Consider the following 17,866-nt stretch of genomic DNA (forward strand, 5'->3'; position numbering starts at 1 on the left):
GTGTGCTTGTTCCTGCTTTCCTGAGGGATCTGGTGAGAATGCTTTTGGAGGTTCAGAAATATTTCCCATGGCACAGGTGTGTGTTGATGCAGTCTTTGCCCTGTGCAGATCTGCTCCACAGAGCTGCTCCCTCCCTTTTGCTAGTACAACGCTGCATAGGATGACCAGACTGGGAGCTGGCCCAGTTTAAAAGTAAACTTTCAAAGAGGAAAAAGAGGATTCAGCCTTGGTCTGGTTCATCACATATATCCCAAACCAGCTGTATGCATCCAGCTGGAGGAGCAATGAGGGAGGTGGGAATAAGTGGCTGGAGCAGGGGAGAGGAAATGAGGATAGCAGCTGCTAAGAAAATGCCTAGAGAATTGTCTGTGGAACCACAGCCTCCATTTCAATAACTTGTAGCATTTTATTTGGAGAAAATAGGGAAAAAGACATTGCAGTATTGACCTTTTAAAATCCCACATTGAGTGATAAGCAGGAGTAGTTTTGTCTTGGTCTTACTGTAGCTCTTTGGAAGAAAATAAGATGTTTTTAGACAGTTTTGAGGTTGGCATGTATATGAAAGTAAAATAACTGCCTCTGAAGTGAGTCCCTGGGTAAATTAACGTTTGTGTGAATCTTGTGAAATAACAAAAGAAACAGACCTAACCACTCTACAAACCCATAAAAGAAATGCAATCTCTTCCCCTTTCCCAGTCTAGCAAAGGCAGTTGTTCCTGGGAATACAGAGTAGGTTACATATCACTCTTATCAGCAACAGCTTTTGTGGAAATAGAGAAGAGGTTATATTCTGCTGTCACAAAGTATGAATCAGATCCCACAACTAATGTGTTTATTGTGCTAACTAAATGGGATTAGTTTGCGGCAAGAAAGAAAGTTAAATTTTATTGACTGGGTGCTTTACTGGAAATTTAAGATGCATGGAATTATGTTGGGGAAAATTAATAACAAGGAAATTAAATTAATATAAAAGAAGGCAAATGTATTTTAGGATTCAAAGAGAAAACAATGAAGAAGGTCCAAAGGACTGCTAAGCCATCATTTAAAAACCCTAGCTATTTTATATGTATGTGTGTGTTTCCTCATCATTTATCTGACTGATCTCCTATAAATCAATTTATTCAGATTACAGCAGAGTCAAAAGGCCCCAGCCAGGATCAAGACTCATTGTGCTTACTGCTGTGGAAACATATAAACAGACAAAGTCCTTTTCCAAAGTTGTGAAAATTTTATGATTGATTTCAGTAAGAGCAAAGTTAGGCCAATACTGAGCACTTCTGAAAATTCCATCCTTAAAGATTTATTCCATGCAGTAACTGTTTAAAAAAATGACATACTGCTTACATAAGAGTCTAAATATTTGATGGTTATAGTATTTACATCTAAAACACCAGAGGCTATGTGCTTTAATACCTCAATCTGTTTCCCATATACTCTGTCAACATGAGTTCCCTGCATTGATTGAGGGCACTCTGTGATCCCTAAGGTTGTATTCATGAAAGGTTACCCTTGGTACTACTTTATTCATGAAAGGTTTGAAGCACATAGGCAACAAATGGGTCTATTCCTGCTAGGTGCATTTTTGTCATCTAGAAATACTTAATTACTGGGGTGCTGATGAGAAGTTCAAAATCCTAAAAAAGTGCAGTTGCCTGAAAATCATTCCCCCATCACCAGTGCAAATCACAATGAAATTTGCAGTTGGGAGGTTTTGTGGCATTTTAAAACAACTGAATTGTAGGTTTTTCCCACTACAGTCCATGGTATTGAGTTTAATGGCTGCAAAATATGACCAGAGCTGTGCATTACATCCCATCCTGAAACAGGTCATTCTCTTTCCTCAGGTGATGGGCATTTGGTGGAACTGATTGCATGAAAAGTGTTCACAGAACTGGGTCCCTAACCTTGGCAGGTTAAAAAAAAGTATATAAAATTGAGGCTTTTTCCCCCAAAATGAGTCTGTAAGTTAGATAAATATGGGCAGCACTGAACTCAAAGCAGAGTCAAACTACCAAGAGGACATTGCAGCTTTTCATTGCAATTTTGTACTTTGAACTAATGGAGCGAAGCAGAATGGAAATCACCTCTGTTAAGAATGGCATTTATCAGCCGTAAGTACTTAGTAGTAAGAGCCCTACACAGACAAAGCTGAGTGTCACCAAGAAATGTACTTGAAAATCAGACTGTTAACACAAGACTACACAAATAAGAGCCAAAAACTGTAATCAGAAAATGCAACATCTCTTTAAGAATGTCTTAATGGTCTGAAGAGTGCTAGACAAGTTGAATTTAACAAGATGTAATAACCTATGACATAATATAATTGAGAATGCATCAGGATGCAGCACAGTCAGGTTAAATTTTGGCTTTCCTTCACTTAGCCTTGCAACTTTAAAGATCTTTCAACATACGATTTTAGAAATACATAGTACTGTTTAAATTTATATATGACATAAAACATAGGATGTGCAATATATCAGAAATACAATTCTAAGTAAAGTTAGAGCTGAAATATCCAGCCTAGTATTTTTAAATGTTTGAATCATTAACAACAACTTTTTCAGTCATCTTCTGTGAAGAAACAATATTTAGTGCAGAGGAAAAAGTAGTGGGAACTATTCATTGTGAACTTCTGATAAAAGTGAGACGGTTATCAGGCACCTGCCTTATATTTGAAGTGCCATGGTAAAAGCCAAAGCAATGAGTTCAATTTCTTTTTCAATAGAACATAAAATAGAAGACAAAAACATTTTGCTGTACTGTGGAAATTGAGAATTGTAGAGAAAATAAGCAGTAAATAAGTATGGCAGGTGATAATGCAGGAACAGGACATTAAAATAATAGGTGCTGTTTCTTGAACTTTGTCTCATGGGATTCGACAATTGTATATAAACCCAAAACATAAAAACCTAATTTTTATGCTGTGATTATTAGGGTTAAGTTATGAATTAACTTCTGTATGTCACCGGTTTGAGAGAATTAAAATGTAATAATAATGGAATAGAGATAAGATCTTTCCTGCATCTCTAGATGCTGAAGCAGTGGCTGAAGTTTGTTTTTTCCAGCTGCTTCAAGTAGGATTATTGAATTCTAGCTTGAAAGCAAAACTTCGTCTTCCAGCTTCACTGTATTAAGCATCTCTGAGATTGAAAACCTAGCAAGAGCTCTCCTAGTGTGATTAGAAAGTATCCAATATTTTCTGGCAGCAAATACTAATTCCAATCTTTCTGTCTAGTACCGCTCAAGCAGCACAAGGATAACTGGTTGTCTTATGCTTTGGGTAATGGAAAGGTGAGGCTCCAGGCTCTCAGTGGAAAGCTGGTGGCTTTGCTGACAGTTCCCTACCTCTAGAAAATAAGAGTGCTGCTGGGGACGGGAAGGGCTATGCTAGCAAGGGGGCTGGGCAGTGCTGGTGCTTGGCTGGAATATCCCCCCTATGGAAACCGTGAACCATTAGTACGGGTTTGAACAATACAGCGCCTTCAACTGCTCTCAGACAGTTGCATTTCTCTGTGCACAACCTCACTGCCACTAAGTAGGTCTGTTGGTGGAATTTGGGGCTGGTATTTATCTGCCCAGGGTCCCAGGACATGGGGCAGCCAGGCTAGAGAGTCTCTCCAGTCCCTGTAATGGAGTCCCCGGGTCTGGGACTTACCCACAGAATCGTTATGCAGATGGGCTGCAGGTGAGCTGTGCAGCTGAAGTGCAGGTGTCCATCCTCAGGGCATTATATTTGCTACAGGTGTGCAGGTAATTGCAAAAAAGACTCTTGCGTCTGCCCTTCTCCCACACAACAGACGGGAGGCTCTGAGGCAGCAGGTGAGCTCTGTTTTACTGGCTGGTAAGGGTTTTTTTACAGCTTCCTAAATCCCAATAGCATGCAAGTTATTTAACTGTTTTTATCTTTTAACAGTGAGGTGTGTGTGGTAATTATTAAAAATGATGATGAAGAAGCTTTAAAATATCTATTTTGGCTAGACCGCTTTATTTGAAGCAAGATGCCCCGCGTGGGCCTAGGCTGAGGGGGATGTGGTTGTTGTGGGGCTGCACCCCCTGCCCCGGGGGCCATCTTCTCTCAGGCACTGCCTGCTCCCCCTTGTGCTGCTCAGGCTCGGCCTTGAGTGGTTGTGCTGCCTTACTCCCTCATTTTTCCTCATTCTGTGCTCTTGCACAGCCACCCCTCCTCAGTGCTTCTGAGCCTGGAGAGAAAATGGCGGGTGCTGGTGGTGAGAGGGCTTGGGATCTGCCAGCATGCCCTGTCCCTTTGGGGGTGCCCGCAGGTGTGTAAGTGGGTTGTGGGTGTTCGCTCGGGTGCCATCTGCCCACAAATAGTGTGGCCAAGTGAACTGTGTTGCAAGAAGCACAGTAATGAAAAGAAAGTGTCCTATCAGCAGCTCGAGAATTAGATTCTTATTAGGGCTAGTTGTAAATTTATTAGGGAATTGCACTGGGTAGGTGGACTAGCAGTGAAATGATTTCAAATGGCAAAATTAGTAACTTCCAAAATTGGGAATTGCTCTTGAGATAGAGGAAGAAAATTGTGTTTGTGTTAGCTTTTTGTTTGAAGACTTCACTGTTCAGCCTTTTTCAGTGCTGTTGTAAAAAATACTGTATTCATTCTATGAAGATTTTTTCAAAATAGTTTATTGGAAATGTGTGATACCCTTCAGCAAATTTATAGGAAAGGCCATTGCAGCTCAAGATAAAAAGAGATTCAACTTAAAAGGATAGATTCACTGTAGAAAGAAAAAAATTGAGTAGTATCCAAGTTAAAGTAATTTACCATGCCTTTTAATATTTGATTAAAATTCTCTCCTAATATTTTTCTCAGTGTAGTTAAAAAGCACGAGTACCTCACAGCTTTGAGACCAGCAGTGCTATAATAATTTAGCTTTGATAAGGAAAAGAATTTTTCCCCATCTGCTACTCTACTGGATAGTTTAATGCTCTTACGGTTGTCTTTTAAATGTCATTCAGTCAATGAAGGGGACTCATGCAGCATATGTATGTTTGTGTGTAGTTTTTTCATTAAATGTAATTCCCTGGGCTCTCCTGAGTGACTGTCACTACCCTGGGTGTGCTGGTGGAAGGGATTGTGGTGCAAATCCTGCCTGGAAAGTGTTTGGCTCATTTGGGCTATGAGAACTTGAGGAATGACTCAGCAAGGGGAAGAGTGTAGCTGCAGGTGCAGTCAGAAGGGCTTTAACTTCAGGAGCAGCTTCTGTAGTTAAAAGCAAAGTTAAGGTAAGCAGGGAAGGAAGCCTATCCAGATTCACTGGGTGTTAACCCCTGCAGGCAAAAGTCTGATACTTCCTTTAAAAGGAGGAAAAATGGGAAATGCTGTTTGTGCACTGGGTAAAATGAAGGGGGAGTAGATTTAGGTGGGAATCATGGATATAAGTATAATTTTCTGTATAAGTTAAAAAAAAAAAAAAAGAGAGAAAAGCCTTCTGTTGTAGTGCTGTCATGTTCCTTATGTGGTTAACTCTTACATTTTGGCCTGAAAAGCACACAGACTTTAGAACCAGTAAGTTACATGCAATCTTGGCCTTTAATCATGTACTGAGAATGATCACCTGGAGGAAATTTCTGCTGTTGTGCAGTTGCAAACTAAGAGTCTTACTCGGAGCACAGAACCAAAGGGAGAAAAAGTATGAGGTATCAGTTACACAGAAGACAACAAGAGTAGCTTTTCTTTTGAAAGTATTTAACAGGTGTAACTGCTTTCCTGCCATTATCTCTATGAGTAAGCATGGGTCTGGATGTTTGTGCATCAGTCTGAAAGGGAGCATTAAACTGCAGGTCTGCTGGTAAAGAAGCCAGGTGCAAAGGGTTGAGTGCATGTCAATATTCAAGATGTCTTAAGGCAGCATGTAGGAGTCAGATTCGTTGTGCTTTTCTATTTCTGTAACTGTGTAACCTACTGAGAGTTCTTCTTTCAGATTTACTCTAAAGTGTCCCCCACCAATGGGAGATACCCATACATCAGAAGTTAGCATCTGTGATCTGTGTGGTTGACCAGAGTCCCACAGTACAGTGAAAATTAATAGAGCATTCTGGATTTGTAATTTTTAATATTCATCAACTTGTATCTGTGTACTATGAAAGTATAGAAACCAAGAACCTAGATACATCACAAATGATGGGGGGGTGGGGTATGTATATGTTTGTGTGGGATGCTCCTTCAGTTTGGTTTTTTTTTTCTTTTTGTTTTGGCAAAGAATTCCAAGTTTACACTAAGAGGCTAGGCCTCAAAACCATATCTGAATAGAGGAATTGAAAGAGTGGATAAAAATGAAGAGAAAATAGTACCCTGGAGTGAAGTGTGTGACTAACTGTCTGAGGCCTCTGGATACTAAAATTACAGAAGGAAATAATACATGTTGACTACATGTTTTTCTTCCACTCTTAGAGCAACAGAAACCAGGATGTCTTCTATATAAAATAACAGTGAACTTAACCATAACCAAACATGGGAAACTGTATTTTAGTTTGTAAAAAAACTTTTATCTTGCTGCACAATAGAGCATAGCATTTACATTCACAGTACTGCCACTGTGTGGTTTCCCCTGAAATTCTGCAGGTAAGGAAAGCCATTCTCTACCAAACCATCAAGACTCTCAAAGCAGCATGTACATGTGGGAGGGAGAGTGATGGCAGTGAAAATTGCATGGATGCATTTCAAGACTTACTCTTTTTGTTTTATTTTTGGTTTTAGTTTTGCTTTGCCTTTTTTGAAGGAGAGATTTCATGCTTGTAAAGTTTCTGCCCTCCAAATATATGTTGTCAGCACAACCTAACATTTCAATACCGTAATATTTACAGTTGAAACTGAAGTTTTTTGCTCTTTGTTTCAAAAATTGGTACACAATTTTAGGTTCAAACCAAACTTTAATAACAAGTTTCTTTTTAAGGTTTTAGTTCTTTGAAAGTACAGTGCAATGAAATAAAGATATATCCATTGACAGGCTCTTGTGTGAACATAAGTAAAGGCTGTTTATAGCTTTAATTTAACCATGTAATTAATAAAAGCTATTTCTTTTGAAGCCACCAAAAATGTGGATTAAGGTTTAGAAAACCTTCTGGTAAGGGAACCTGAGATGTTACAGCAGATGCACAAGTGGTTTATATATTCACAGACAACATTTACAAGTATCACTAATATGTTCTACCTGATAGCATGAGCCACATGCATGACAAGTTAAGGGTCACTAATGCCTTAATAAAAGCTATTTATTGGAATATCTTTAAGATTCACTGTAAGTACAAATATTTGATATTGAATTTTACTTTGAAAATGTACTTCCATACTCTTATGTTGCTATCCAAACATTTTTGCTTTGTGTGTGTGTAATTATAAACAATTTAAAATGTCACAAAACTCTCTGACACTTAGTAACACAATACAGTTATTGAAGTCAAGCTTAAAAAAATTTAAAAATATACTTTAGGTCAATTTTATTAAAATATAGTATCTTTTTACTGGACTAGGGGTAAATGAGACTCAAACTTCTAGAGATATTGATCAATACTCATTTTTTACCTCAACTTTCTGCAAGACTGTGCTGGATATCTTCCATCTTCCAGCTGTGGTTTTGAAGTGATAATCAATTAGTATTTTTTTTTTTTGCAATATATAAAACTGGAAAATGGTGATATGTAAGTTTCTCTTAAATTTTTGTGGCATATCTAAATGTGGCTACCTAGGCCAGAATCAGAAAATCTGGAAACTAATAACAGCTGCTGCATCTTTGACATTGTTAGACTTCAACTATTCTCCTGTTTCATGTTTTATTTCCTTGAATGTGAGATATAAACTTCAGAAAACAGTGCCTTGAAAACAAGTACGTTATATTACAGACATAAAAATTCAGCAGCACTCCAGTTGGAGTCATGTATTCAGTTGCACAATAGCAATAAGCTAATTGTGAAGTTTTTAATTGCAAAGGAGGAAATTATTTTTACTCAGTAAAGAAGACTTCTGTAAGAAATAAGGGAAGAAAAAAAAAGTGACTGCTGCTTCAAATGATGGTACCACACTTGGATTGCACAACAGGGCTGAAGCTCTGACAGCGCTCCACAGTCAAATAGCTAATAGTTGCCTAGGATGTGTATAGAGGTGAAAACAGTTGCCTTGGGTAGATAAAATGAAAGTCAACTGAGGTAGGAGGGCATTAAAAGTAACTAATGAGGCCTTGACAGGTTTTGAAGAGTTAGGGTAATTCTGCTTGAGTTTTTGAGGGGCATAGAGCATGAGAAGGCTTGTTTCAGGAGCTCAGCCAGCTCAACAAAGGTGGTTATAAAGTTTTGTTGACTTCTGCTCAGAGTCCCATCCCAAGATAGAAATATAATGCTCAACTAGTGTTTATTATCACATTTTACAGGAGGAGAGATAAAGGCAAAGGATAATAGATTTTTTTCACGGTCGCTGTAAGGATCAGCTTTGGAGCAAACTCAGAATTTTTTCATTCTGTTTGCTTCTCAGTTCAGTGATCTGAAAGCAATAAAAAAAAAAATATCTACTGCCAAATTTACTACATTATACTGTTACATTATTACTGTAAAATTTCATCCAATACATAGCCTGGTTGTAAGCAGGTCCACCTTGTGTTTGGGTATTTACTTGTTTTGATTTTTTTGTTTGAGCTTTGTTTTTTGAACTTGTAGAGAAAGCTTGAAAGTTTCCAGGCCATCAGAGTGCAGAAAACTGTTTGCTTAGTTTCAGAAGCATATTACTGTTCTTAGCAGGATTTAGCACACCTTTTTAGTTATAAAGGAATATTTATATTCGCTTATTGTAATCTGAGAGCTAGAATTTGCCTCTCAATATTTATACAGAAGTTATCTGCTGCTAGATTACTGAAAAAAAAAATTGCCCTTCTCTCACCTCAGAATACTTGCATGACTTTTTTTTTTTTGGTGTGTTTTAAAGCTGTCTAAAAATATACCCAGACACTCCAAACAAGGCAACAAAAAGGCTTCCCATAAGCTCCAGAACAATTAAACTCAGCGCTCCCTTCTAAATAAACCATGTGCTGGGTCAGTAGCCCACAAGAGACAGCCTCTCTAGACCCACTGTTTGCACGATTTTCTGCTATAGACCTTCTGTGTAGGTTTGGAAGCTTGTCTCTGCTCTAACTGCCTAGAAAACCTGCACATAATGTTAGATTTAGCTTTCAGAAGTTTTCTAACTAAGTTTGAACCACTGAAATGAAGGTTCATGACATAAAGGTTGTCATACCCTTTGTCGAAGTGGTGGCCCTATAATGTGGCATATTAAATATTTAACATAGTTTGCAGCAGATAAAAAGCAATTTTGTTTAATTTTTCCTAAATATTAATGCTATCATGCACCTTAATCCTTTCATTATAATAAAAATTTGTTCAAGCTTATTCTTATTAAACATTTTCTAATTTATAAGGATATGAATGTTTTGCTTCTGATCCTAATAAGTAATAAGGCCAAAATGCCATTGTGAAGAAACAGGGTGAAAGCTGGAAGGGAGTCTTTGCTGGTATATAGGGAAGAATTACAGGCTAGAAAAATAGCTTTATTTTTTTTACCCAAGGACGCCAAAGACGATGCGTATGTCCCAAGTAGCCCAGCTCAAAGTTTTGGGTCAGTTATCAAGGAATGAAATGAAATACCTGAAAAACACTCAGTGAAATGACCTGGAAAATAATTTATAAAGAGGCTGCCATTCATTTCTGAGTGAGGACCATTCTTCCATCTGTGTCTCTGAACTGCAGAAAAAAAGAAAAAAATTCCTGGATTGGAATTAGTTTCAAATCAACTTTTCTCTGCATCCTAGAACAAAAATGTAGTTGGCAATTATTTATAACGCTAAAGACGTGTTCCTCCAAACGCTGACTGTTAATAGGGTTACTGGAGGCAGTAAGCCCTTGATACATGTTTCCCATAACCCATCAATCTACATCCAAAGACAGCAGCAAGGTATGCTACACCTATGAATATTAACGGTGAAAAAGAAACAACTTTAAGGCAATATTGTTTAGAATGTGAATATATTTAGACAATATTATACTTTGTCCAAATGTATTGATGTGGTTCCACTAATTGCAGTAAAACTACAGCTGGCAATGGGTGGGTGCGGCCCATTTTTGTACTGGGTCTATTGTCTCTGGTTTGTTTTAAAAATTCTTTGTTTACTCTTCTTTTCCTTCTTTCTCTCATCTAATTCCAATTTACACACACAAAAAAATGAAATTCACGTTTGCTTTAAAAGTGTATTATTATACAGCTTTTCTTTCCTCATGGAAAGATTGTAATTTCCAGTGTCCACAGTCCTTCAGTTGCACAGAAAAAATATTGCTAATTTGCTTGTATACAAAGAACTTTATTGCACTTGTGGTAGATGCACTTTTTAAAAAACAAAATAGTTTCTTTTAAATATTAAGCTGATTAAAACACTCTTTGCATAATTCTTAGGCTTGCTGAATCCCATGTTAGTTGATTTTCTGAGCCAATGTAACTCATGCATGGAATACTTATATAGATATTTCTGTTGAGAAGGCAAAGAATGAACTTGCAATATAAAAAACTGAGTATAGTAGCTGTGGGGATTGTGAATACAATAGGTCAGTACTTGTTTTCATGTCAGTGTAAATCTGGAGAAACCTTTGGATTTAGCTGGAGTTATTTTGGATTTACATCACTGTAAGATAGGCTACTTACCTCTACTTCATTAAATTATAGGACATTGTGGTCTCAGTCTGGTGAAGTGCTTGCTTAATCTTGAAAATGTGAGTAGTTTACTGAAGTCAAAGTTGAGCACAAATGTAAGTGCCTTGCTGGATATAGGCTTCTCCTCTTAAATGCCAGCAATGCACAGATAGTCATCAACTGTATATCCCAATTGCTTCTAATCCAAATAACTGTATCCCAAATATCCCCTGCCCAGATGAGATCAGCACTCATGTGAAGAGCAGCTGGCTGAGGCCAACCTAGAGGCAGATAGAGATGGGATTGTAGGTAAAGTCAAACATTCCAAGAATGGGAAAGCGCTTTTATTTTAGAAAATGCTTCTGAATGGTGTGCTGCTTCTGGAAAATCCTGATAGCATGTTAAAAAAACACAATTCACTTTCTCCCTTCACTAAACAGCTGGAAGACTGTACTCTTTTCTGTGGCTGCATACCTGCCAAGGAATGGTGTTAGTACACTTGGAGCTTCTCTTCAGTTGCACCAACTACTAAAAATACTATTGTGCTCCTTTCCTTGTGTCCTCAGAAAATACAGGAAAATTCTAGGCTTAATCTTACAGGCCAAACAGCACTGATATTAGTCTTAAAAGTTGCCATGCATTTTGGCCCAAGATAATAAACTGAGACAGTCTTTTACAATTGTCAAAGTGACAGTTCTCAAATCCTGTAGTCATAAGTAGCAAAGCTCAAGCTGATAGAAGGCAGTTTCTCAGCAGGGTTTGTGGTTTTGATCTCTGCTGCTGGAACAGATTAGAAGAGTGAGGAATCTTATGGTCCTCCATAACAAAATGGAGAACCTCTGTCAGCAAAACCAGTAAAAACTAAGAGGGGCGAAAGAGCAGAAAGTAACAAGAAGAGATTTGTAATAGTAGGAGAAGCTTTAGGAGGAAGAAGAAAATATCCTAACAAATCATCAGTCCTAACAGAAGCATGACGCAAACCAGAACACCTGCCTTTGTGAAACTGCATATTTATTCTATAGGATCCATAGCAGTCTCCTATGGATAGCCAAATTCTCCCTGAAATCAAGAGGGAGATTGTCTTTTCCCCAGTTCTGAATAAAAGAACAACTATGTCCTTCATCTAAGTGGAAATTGCAAAGAACAATTTGCAGTACCTATAGATGAGGTTTATGAAGGTAATTAACTAGTGTCAGAGATACTGAGGAATTCCTCAGTCATGCCTGTGACTTTGAAATTAATACATTAACAAATTGATTTAATGAGACAACTCTAGAAATCCCATGCTGGATTTCTTTCTTATTGTAAGTATTTGAAGTAAAACTTTTTAGTAATAATATAAATTAGCCTGAATAGTCTTGCAAGAGAAGTGGTAGATGTCTCGCTATGTAGAGGATTTGATGAAACACTACAGAGTGGGATGTAAGGAGGAATCCTACAAGGACAATGAAAGAGACTCCCACAGCTTTAATATTTGGCCATGTGTAATTTCTCTCCAGCGATTTAGCTTTACACTGATGTGAATATAGGAGGCTTTCATCCTAGTCTGGACCTCTGTGCAGCAAAACGTATATACTTTGAAAGATGCCACTAAGGACTTCAGGAAGATTATTCATTTACTTAAGGTCATATACTACACATTGCCTAAATGCTCTACTAGACCAGTGACAAAGCTGAGTACTTTTTGTCTGTAAGTGTAGGAGATGATTAGCCATGATAATGAGCTTATTTTTTTAGTCAAATTAAAAGGGGATGACTTCGAGTAAAAACTGCAAATGGTCATGTGGGCTATGTCTGAAGAAGTCTTCTCCCATTTCATATTAACAAAGCTCAAGCTACATCTTGCTGAAATCAATGGATGTTTTAGCCAACATTCCAATGAGTGTAAAATTCCCCAAGTAAGGGCCACAATATAATTGCTGTTGCTTTTACAACACTTATTCTAGAATATTTTTGAACAAGAAAGAAGGGAAGGACCATGTTCTGTGTAACCCACAGTAAAGACAGGCAAGTGAACAGAAATACAACCTATAAATAGAATAGTGAAACTGAAGATTTAAGTCTAAAAGTGAAATTAAGATTATTTTTTTTTCATGGCCTAACTAAATAATTATGGTATATTCTTCTTTTTGGCATTAATAGATGAACCTATGTATAAGAGGTTGAATGTGGTAAATCTCAATGCCTTCCCAACTGTCAGAATGTACCTGGCAAGCCTAAAGGAGAAAAATGGTAGTAAAGGGGAAGAAATAAATTGACATTAATGTTACATGCCCACATAGTAACTTGACTTAAAGTGGATATGAAAATTTAGGGCTAAAATCTCTCTCAATATCATTAGAGAAGGGAGATTTTTTTAAATGTTTTTCAAATACGAAAGGCTTTTTAAGTTCATGAAGATTTACAAAAGTATGACTGTACTTTGTGTGTAATGGAAACATTAATTTCACAAACCTTTCAATGGTATGGTAGAACATCTCCTGTAAAGATCTCTCAAGTTGCAGAAAAATTGGTAGTTACAAACCCCACAGCTCTGTACATGAAAAATATTGAAGTTCTGTTTTAAGTATTACTTGGCATATCAAAAACTTTGCACTGGTAATTGCATTGTCAATCACATAGTGTCCCATTGCTAAAGAAATAATAGGTTAAAATCTAGCTGCCTTTTTTTTTCCCGATGGATACAAAATTGAGTTTTATAATGACAAAATAATACAAATTTTTCCCTTAAGGAATTAAACAGCGTATATTCCACAACAAAATTACCATAAGCAACAGTTAAACCCCGAATTATGCTTGAAATATCTGCATTTTCCAGCTTCCTACAGTCTTTTCTTTAAACACTGAGCTACGCTAATGCCCACTGCATATAACTTGAAACCTGCAGAAGGATTATAGTTGATACAAGCTGATGCACTGTTGATGATCTCAGTTTGCAAGCTGTTTAATGTTAAAGGTTCTACTGAAACTGTCAGTAGAAAGTCTATGAATAATTTCAAAGACCCTCCCAAGCTTATCTGTTCTCTTGCTTCCAGCATGCTGCTTTTAGTAATGAAACTAGCAGACTTGTAGTTGCTGCTTGGCTAGTGGAGAAGTGACTTGGAAGCAGTTTCACCACAGCTGTGTAAGATTGAGAGAGATGCTTCTCTTTTTCACTGCTGGAACAATTACCACTCGTTCGTAGTAGTAGTGAGACTCGTATTTCAACAGACAGTAGTGGAAAAAATGTTCTGCCTATATGGGTGAATGCGGCATGATCCCCAGATTTTGATCTCATTGAAGAAATCCCACTATTCTTCCTGGAGCCTAGTTGGCTTGCATGGTTGCTACATCCTGCAGGGTGTATTTGGGTGCTTCTATGTATGTATGCATACATATGCTGTTTTAAAAAAAAGTGCCAATTCTTTGTGGAACATGTAAAAGACTAAAATAATTCATTAACTATCTGTTTGTATAACCTTTAGTACTAAGAGCATACATGGAATTGGACTTTCTGCTTTATTCAAATATCATTTGGTTGGATGGTTTATTCCCTATTTCAGACTAAAAGGCATTTCTTTGCAGAAAGATTCTGTGATGGCAGTAGTCAGCCCAGACTTTTAACATTATTTTGTGGAAGTTTTGAAATACCAGTTGATCTCCTAAGATATTTGCCAGTATCTTGCAAAAATTCTTACACTTTTAATAATCAAGTCTCATCTAAGCTTGAAATAGATGATAGGTTTGTTCTAGTCTTTATACTAGCAAGAAACAAGTGTGGTGATTAGGATTCAGTATTTCCCATAACCACCCATTACTTATCTGATGTTCAAATCTGTTTGTTTTCTTGTGGTGTGGTGTCTTGTTTTGTGGTTTGGTGTTTCGTTTTTTTTTTTTTTTTTCTTTTCCCTTCTAGGAAAAGTAATGATATCTAGCAAAGGCTATTATTGTAAAGAGTTCTCAGCGAAATCGCTCTTAGCTTTTTGGGAAATGTCTCAGTCGATGGAAGACTTCAAATAAAAAAAAAGTCGAAAGCATGAATGGGCAAATATTTTAGCAAACTTTTGGGCGGTTTAGGTAATATTCAAGTAACAAAGAAGCAAAAAGAAGTATCTGTTGTTCTCACTGTGCAAAATTCCTGTTGGCTTAAAGGAGTTAGCTCTACGAGTATAAAATAAGCATTTTAAATAAGCTTAGTAGGAGCAAGACTTGCTATTGGGGTGGATTGTTTCCCTTTTAAGAAAAAGGGTGGTGCAGTGAAAGGTGATCTACTGTTGTAGAGTCTTTACTTCTGGTACTTACTATGGTACCATGGCAACATCAGAATTAGACACGGAAAATGGGGCAAGCAGCCCAGTAGAACATAATGAAGAGTACACAAACAATGTGTTACAGGGAATCTACAGAAGAAATTATTAACAAGCAAATATAGCAGGGTTCTGGGGAGAAAGTGGGAACATTGTAGAGCTCTTCTGGGAACAGCCTGGGTATGGGATTTGTTGGTAGGAAATGCAGAAACTGTTGAAGAAAGAATATGTTATCTAGGTTGGTAAGAGAAGTAGGAACATTAAACTCTGCTACTGCAGAGGGGTAAGTGACACTTCTAGGTTGGGAAGAGTTAGAGACCAGTTAGCTTTTGGAATCCACGAAAGCTGCGATTTCTTCTGGATACAGAGAAACAATAATTCACTACTGTGCCTGTGTGTTCAATCAGCAGTGTCCTGATTAGGTCCTTTCAGTTATTTTTGTATGTCTGTCTGAAAGAAGAGTGTAGGCTTCTCTTGTAAGAGTTGTTTAGGGTAATCAGCTGTCCAGATTTACTCTGCAGTCCTAACAGAAGATATAGGCAGTTACTCACTAGCATTGTTTGCGCTGCAGAAATGCATAGGTACCTTTGTTTTGACAGACTGCAATTGTGAGGGATAAAACTACAGTACAGGGAATATATGATTCCAAATCAAAAACATCTGATGATCATGGTGTCTCAGATCCATATTCATGTCTGAGAATTCAGCAGTCACAGATTATAAGCCTATCATGGGAAATGAGATTAATGCAAAATCATAGGCATGATCACATATGAGATGTTAAATAACGCAGATCACAGAAGACTGTTGTATTATCATTTTTGACTGCTTTTCATTCTCACAGGAGGTGTTTATGTGCCTTGTTTCAAAGGGTTTGTGTACGCATTGCAAATTTACTACAATGTTGTTGATTTTTGTTCCCCAGCTGTTATGGGTAGCATGGGTATCTTTGTACCACCTGTGCAGCCGGAGGTCCTTACTTCAGCTGATTGCAGATTAGAGGTTTGGATGTTATCAAATTAACCTTGTGAACTGCTTTAGTTATTCTCAAATCAACCTTATGACCTGCATGTCAAAATTGTTGCAGCTGAATGTGTATGAGCATGTGAGGATTAAGGTGTTGGGAATGCTATCCTATCATTTAATCTCAAAAACAGCCTGGAAGACATTGCTTATGAAACTGATTGATCCCTCTGGTGTGAGGAAATGATAAGGCTGTGAGACACAGCATAAAAAAAAGTTTTGTGCATGACAAATACATTAAGCTTAATGCCCACTCTTACACTGTGATAATTGTATTGCTGGTATGACAGCACTCCCAATGCAGGCCTGGATTTGGTTTTAAAGTCGATAATCTCATTATCAGTCATTGCATTCTTTGCCTCAGTCTTCTCTGACAAGGTGTCCCAAGCTTCTAGGACCTGTTTAGAGACAGGGTTTAAGGAGAGCTGCCAGCAGTGGATGGAGATTGGGACGGGGATTACTTGAGGGAACTCAACCCATTCAGGGCTGTGGGAGCAGACGGGCAGCATCCAAGGTGCTCAGAGAGCTGGCTGATGTCCTATAGAAGCCACTACCACTTTTGAAAGATCATGAAAACAAGGGGAAGTTCTTGATGACTGGGTAAAGACAAGTGTTGTACCCATCTTCAAAAATGGCCAAGAGGTCTACTTGGGGAAGCACAGGCCAGCTGACCTCACTTTGGACCCTGGGAAAATAATGGAACAGGTTCTCTTGGAAGATATTTCTGGGCATGTGAAGCAGGAGGTGTTTGGATACTTAACCAGCCTGACTGCCTTCTGTGGTGAGAGAAAGGGATTTGTGGATGCTGAGGAAAGTGGTTATTTACCTCAACTTCAACAACGGTTTTTATATGGTCTTTGAGAATATTTCTGTAAGTTAAGATGCTTTGGTCTGAGTGTGTGGACAATTAGACAATCTCCAGATATCAACTCAGGTACCTGAGTGTAGAACAGACACTCCCAAAATATCTAAGGGAATTCAGTTAATAGTCTCCAGAGAATGATTCAGAATTCTTCAGAACATTTTCAAGTGATACAGCCAGCTACTCTTTGCAAGGCTGCAAAGCATAAACAGTACTTGAATTATATTTATTAGAAATGACGTACAGTCTCATTTTTACACATAATATTCAAGCCAACAGAAGATAATGAAGAGTATGCATTAAAACTACAGTAATTGTGTTTGTTTAATAGTAACATTGTAACATTAAACCTCCTACTTATTATCCCTTTTTATTAGTAAATAATTACTATTTTTGTTGTTCATTTATGGTAATACCCACTATATGCTAGGAAGTCATCAAACACTGAAAATGACAGTCTCTTTGTTCATGAGGAAATTCAGAGCTATGATTGAGGCTCTACTATGCTCCTTTGTTATTCTCAGCAGCATATTTTTAATATACTTGTGTTATACTGTAAGGATAATTATGTATTAAAATACTGTGCAATATATTAATATATTAAATAATGAACCAGACTTTAGATTCTTAACATGTGCTTCGGTGGTGACCTTTTGTCCTCATTATATAGCCTCCTAAGCCTTCCCAAGGTTGCTTTCTCGGTCTCACTAGGGAATTGTGTGGTTAAACATAGCCAAGAAACTCAGAAAATTGTTCTGTTTGCAGTAGTGAGAGTGTATGGATGTACATCATCAAAAAAAAAAAACCAGTAACACTTTCTGTTATTGTCTTGCTTTTAATTGACTTTGGTAGGTGACTGGGCTATGAACTGGGAAGTCCAGAGGGCTAGAGGAGAAGGAAGCCTTCTTCAAAGCTGGAGCATGTGCTCTCTTCCCCCTTAAGGAAGTAGGCAGTGGCCAGCTGGGAAGGTGCCAGACACTGTTGGTCTCTTCAGATTTCCTCCCTCCCTAT

The 17,866-nt window shown here is 37.7% G+C and overlaps 1 protein-coding gene across 2 annotated transcripts in view; it reads left to right on the top strand.

The window, feature by feature from the left end:
- The window catches only part of LOC104314751 (AGBL carboxypeptidase 4), a 977,524-nt gene that overhangs the window by 257,571 nt on the left and 702,087 nt on the right, over nucleotides 1-17,866 (top strand). The gene's annotated exons all lie outside the window — the stretch shown is intronic.

Source organism: Haliaeetus albicilla, chromosome 8, assembly GCF_947461875.1.
Source record: "Haliaeetus albicilla chromosome 8, bHalAlb1.1, whole genome shotgun sequence".
In the NCBI taxonomy this organism is placed as follows: Eukaryota; Metazoa; Chordata; class Aves; order Accipitriformes; family Accipitridae; genus Haliaeetus; species Haliaeetus albicilla.